This window comes from Saccopteryx leptura, chromosome 4 (assembly GCF_036850995.1).
Source record: "Saccopteryx leptura isolate mSacLep1 chromosome 4, mSacLep1_pri_phased_curated, whole genome shotgun sequence".
In the NCBI taxonomy this organism is placed as follows: Eukaryota; Metazoa; Chordata; class Mammalia; order Chiroptera; family Emballonuridae; genus Saccopteryx; species Saccopteryx leptura.
Genome location: NC_089506.1, coordinates 200,918,858 through 200,924,307, shown reverse-complemented (window position 1 = coordinate 200,924,307; position 5,450 = coordinate 200,918,858). Strand labels below are relative to the sequence as shown.

Genomic DNA, 5,450 nt, shown 5'->3' with positions numbered 1-5,450 from the left:
GCTTAGCACAGAGCCTGGCACACTGTAGGTGCTAAGCGAGTGTTAGCTATCGTTTCCATCTTCCCCCTCATCCAGTCACTTCTTGGCACCACTGTCTCCCTGTCCCCCTTCCCCTCTTTGGAGACAGGCGAGAAAATGTTCTGTACCAGAGGGAGTGTCACCAGGCTCCTTAAGATAGCAGAAAATATTCTTGCTGCCGCTCTGGAGCCCGACTGCAGTGGTATTTGGCAGGGAAACACGGTGAGTTATCACAGAGCCTTCCCTCCAGTGCTGGGTCATGCAAATATTTATTGCGAGCATTAAATAATAAATGGAACAGCCTGCCCAATGGTAAATCTGTCATGTTTGGTTTCAGCCAGGAGTTGTGATGGCTCCAGCATTGCTGCCCGTTCCACTGCCTCCGCCTGCCCCCAGAGGGGCAAGGCAAACAGCCCAGTTCTCCAGGGCGGAATCAGCAGGCTGATTAGACACCTGGAAGCTGGCGGGGCGGCAGGAGATGCTCAGCCAGGCGTGGAAATTGGCAGGTGAGACCAGGCTGCGGCCCCAGAACCCACGCTGCTGAGATGCCGGGTGGGCAGCGCTGGACTCATGCAGTCACGCTGCACCCACGGTTCTCAAGGGGCACCGTTTTGTTGTCCGCACCTTGAGTCTTCTTGCAGTATATCCCTTCGTGTGCATGTCAGCTTCACCCTGGCTGACTGGTCGAGCTGGCTAGCTTTTGAAAGTGGAGTCAACATTCTGCCTCCTTTTCTAGCCTGAGTGGTGGGTGATGGGAGAGGAATGAGAATGTGTTTCAGACACTGAGAGGCAATGATGTGCAGAACTCACCCACGTGGGCTCTTGAGCCAGTCGGATTTGAGCTGGAATCTTGTCTCTGCACTTCCAGGTTGTATGACTTTGGACAAGGCACTTAACCTGCAAGGCCCTTGGTTTCCCGAGCTGTGAGGTGGGAGAAATGATAGTCCTAGCTCCTAGGGTTGTTGTGAGGGTTAAATGAGATCAGGTTGGTAAAGGGTTTAGCAGAGTGTCTGAGACCTGGTGAGTGTTCAGGATATGCTAGTTCTAATGGTTAGTAATAGTCCATAGAGGAATGACCTTGCCCAGACCTACAGACAGGGCTGCCTCAGTCAACCACGCAGGTGTAAGTCACATCCTGGAGATTGGGGTGAACGCGTTCTGGTCACACAGTTATTGAGTGGTGAAATTAAGGCTTCAACCTGGAATTTTAAGGCTCCCAAAATAATGCATTCTTCTACCCTAGTTCTACCTTATTTCCTGTAGGATGCTGGGAAGCGTGGCCTGTGTGTGTGACCCCAGCCCTGATGGTGTGGGATTGGTAGTTTCCTCACAGTGGTGAGGGCTGGAGTTGGAACCTAGCTAGTGTGAGTCTGTGCAGCATAGGGATACCTCGTAGGATGTGCCGGGCTTCGAATCACTGAGAACTCAACTGGAAGTGGCTTGGACAATAATGGCCGTTACTATTTTATAGAAGTCAGCCCTGTGGTTAGTTCATTCAATGGCTTAGTTCAGTATTGTTGGCAAATCCAGTTTCTGTCCCCCTGTCGGCACTTTTTTGCCATTTGTAGCAGGTGGCTCTTATCCTCAGTGATGCCTTTTGTGGTCTTAAGATATACAGAAAGAGGAGATGGGAGCCTAGCCTGCTACCTGTTCCTTTTTGTGGGCACTTTCCCAGGAGCCCCTGCTGACTTCCCCTTGAATTTCATTGGTCAGAACTATATTACATATCCTTTTCTAAGCCAATCATTGACAAGGAAGATGAAATGACCAGGACTGGCTCAGCCCTTTGGTTCTCATAATACAGTCCACAGACCAGTATCATCAGCATCACCTGGGAACTTGTTATAACTATAAATTAAAGTCTTGGGCCCCACCTTAGACCTACTGAATCAGAAACTCTGGGGTAGAACCCACAATCTATTTAAAAAAATTTTTTTTAAAGTATCACACATAAATTTACTTAAAATTAGCCCTGTTACATATTTTTGAAAAGTTTCAAAACCTTTCCCTACCAACGTCCATTAACTAGAATAGGTTCATATGGAACCTGCGGTTTAACCTAGAGCATCAACTGTGTGATGGGCAAGGCACTCTCTGACACATTTCAATTGTCATTGAGAGGCAGTGCCTGGATGAGGAGGAACAATTCACTTTTTAAAAGAGCTTCCTAAAACGTCTATGAAAGAGAACCGGTAATATTGGAAGAGTCAAAGCACCTCAATTGAATATAATTCTCTATTCTTTTTTTCTTAGTTTAATTTCTGTAGTTCACGAAAACTTACTTCAGTCTTGTTGCGCTTGGAACAAGTGCGTGTCTGAGATTTCACAAACTCGAAAGACTTACCAGTAGCCTTTCTGCTTTTGGTATCATTACCGTCGCAGTGAAACGAGCGTCTAAAGGAAGCCTGTCTAATTCATAATTGCATTCAGGGTTGGAGGGTGTATTCCCAGCAGAGTCACAGTAGCACGTTCAAGTTCAAATAGAGAAAATACAGGGTCTGGAGAACTAGAGGGATATGTTGTGCTGGGATGTCTTTCGAGTGAGGCAGGAGAAACTTTTCGCTCTTGCTGAACAAAGAATTGCGTTTAGCAGAGCTGCTGTTATTGGTATTACAGGGCAGGAAGTAGTCGCCTCTTTTGTGTCCCGTGGCTTTTCATTTCACTCTTTATCACAGTTATCTTCTTCAGGATTGAAGCCATTTTGAAGAATTTCAGTTTGCTCTTCCATTTTCTCATCTTGTACAGCATCACTGCAGTCAGAAACTGACTCCATATTGACATCTATTTCTTGGAGACTGTCATCACCAATGCTCAAGAAAAATTTTAAGCAAAGCACAGGTGACTGCTTCGGGAATGTCAGGGAGCCGCTGTAGACAGAGCTGTAACATCTGTCTATCTGTCTTTTCTAAGGCAACCTCCATTAAGCCCGGGCCCAAGTGCTAGAAAGCACACACGTTTGGATACGCTGCATCAGAGAGTTCCGGGGAGAAAAGGATGGTGCCGTTATACATCTACCCAGAAGGCCTGTTGCTATGTCCCCAATAATCGTGGGAGAGTCAGGTGTTCATTCAATGGCCAGAAATGTATGTAGTTCTACTTCAGTGTGTTTTTCTGAATCTTGCTCTCTCTCTCTCCCTTCTCTCTCTTTCTCTTTTAAATCTTTCTTTGTGGTGATAAAAGTTGTTCGGATGCTGGAACCTCTGGCCGGATACCTGTTTAAATTTTTCTTCTCCTTGTAATTCTCTTTGATGGCTCCGAGTTCTGGAATCCAAGTCCATGTCCCTGGGAGGTTTCCCAGTTTACAAAATGAGGCTCAGCGTGAGCGCCTGGATCTTGACAGTGCCTGAGTTTTCCAAGAGCACCTGCTCATGAGGACGCTTCACACTCGTATGGAGTCACAGTGAGAACTTTTCCATGGCACATAGACACATTTCCCCATAATACCAGGGTTGACCACTGGTCCCTTGTAGTAATTCTTTTGAAACCTGTAGTGTTTGAAATTTCGTGTTCCACGTGGAGGGGCATTCCTCAGAAGCTGATGGAGGTGGTCCCAGGACCGCTACGTCATCTTGATCCAGGACGGTGAGAGCCACACCATTTCACGCATTTCCGGACACTACAGTCTTGAGCAGGGGTCCCCAAACTATGGCCCGCGGGCCGCATGCGGCCCCCTGAGGCCATTTATCCAGCCCCCGCCGCACTTCTGGAAGGGGCACCTCTTTCATTGGTGGTTGTGAGAGGAGCATAGTTCCCATTGAAATACTGGTCAGTTTGTTGATTTAAATTTACTTGTTCTTTATTTTAAATATTGTATTTATTTCAGTTTTGTCTTTTTACTTTAAAATAAGATATGTGCAGTGTGCATAGGGATTTGTTCATAGTTTTTTTATTTTTCTATTTTTTTTTTAGTTTTTTTTTTGCATTTTTCTGAAGCTAGAAACGGGGAGAGACAGTCAGACAGACTCCCGCATGCGCCCGACTGGGATCCACCCGGCACGCCCACCAGGGGCGATGCTCTGCCCCTCCGGGGCATCGCTCTGCCGCGACCAGAGCCACTCTAGCACCTGGGGCAGAGGCCAAGGAGCCATCCCCAGCGCCCGGGCCATCTTTGCTCCAATGGAGCCTTGGCTGTGGGAGGGGAAGAGAGAGAGACAGAGAGGAAGGAGGGGGTGGGGGGGTGGAGAAGCAAATGGGTGCTTCTCCTATGTGCCCTGGCCGGGAATCGAACCCGGGTCCCCTGCACGCCAGGCCGACGCTCTACTGCTGAGCCAACCGGCCAGGGCCTGTTCATAGTTTTTTTTATAGTCCGGCCCTCTAATGGTCTGAGGCACAGTGAACTGGCCCCCTGTGAAAAAAGTTTGGGGATCCCTGGTCTTGAGTAAAGTGATCTAAGTGCCCTCTGATTTTGATGTTTTTCTGGGTCACTTGGACGGTTTGGTATCGAGGTTCCATGTAGACATCCGTCGGAGCTTAATGACAGCAGAGACGTGAATATCCGATGCGCAGGTCCAGTAAACCTCCGTCTAACAGATTTTTCTTCTCGTCCAAGGAGGACTGTGGATTTGTTTAAGATGCATGAGTTAAACATTTGTGCATAAGCAAAGTAATCTCCATGCCTTTCAGTAATAAAGGTTAAAACAGGATGCCTAAATACCACAAAAAATCTCTGTCCACTTAATCACTTCTTTATCGAAGAGAACAGTTTCAGTTTTCTGCCGGGCTCTGCAGGCAAGAACCCCAAACCACGGACCACGGGTGCTGTCCCTTGTCTGGAATGTGTCCCGTGTACGTCAGTCGACAATGTCGCTTTAAGTGTTGTACTTTACTCAGGCTTACATCCTCATTATTCCATCATCTCCGAACCTTGTTATCATGCACAGCAGTATACTCTCCAGTCTGAAAGTTGCTCACAGTTGGACATGTTATCATTTGACCTTGTTTCACTGACCAGATCCCCAAGGGTTTCCGATTAGAAACCTAGTAAAATTAAGATAACACGCAATATTAAACAAAGTTAATTTCTGACTTTTTAAAAAGAATTTACAATTAAAATGATAGTATTCAACAAATTTTCCGAATTAAAGAAATAAATAGTCACAAAAAGACAAACACTGTACGACTGACTTAGAGGGTACTGCAGATCACATGAATTTCTCCTCCTGGGCTGCCGTCGTGGGCGAACCAGCGGACCACGCATCCTTCCTGGCTGGCTCCGGGCTTTCTCTCCCCTCATTGAATGAGGCTTCCAGGCGATTCTGATGGACACTAGACCGGGATCTTTACCTGTAAAGAGCCAGATAGTAAATATTGTAGCCTGGTAGCCATGCAGTCTCTGTAGCAACTACTTAGCTCTGCTATTGTAGTGTGGAAGCAGTCATAGGCATATATGTAAATGGATGGGCTTGTTTATAAAGAGAGATTTGAAATTCATA

General features: G+C 46.8%; 1 pseudogene; it reads right to left on the bottom strand.

Annotated features, from left to right (window-relative positions):
• Nucleotides 1–2,165: 2,165 nt before the first annotated feature.
• On the bottom strand, nt 2,166–4,989 carry LOC136404323 (nucleolar protein 11-like; annotated as a pseudogene).
• Between the last annotated feature and the right edge of the window lie 461 nt (nt 4,990–5,450).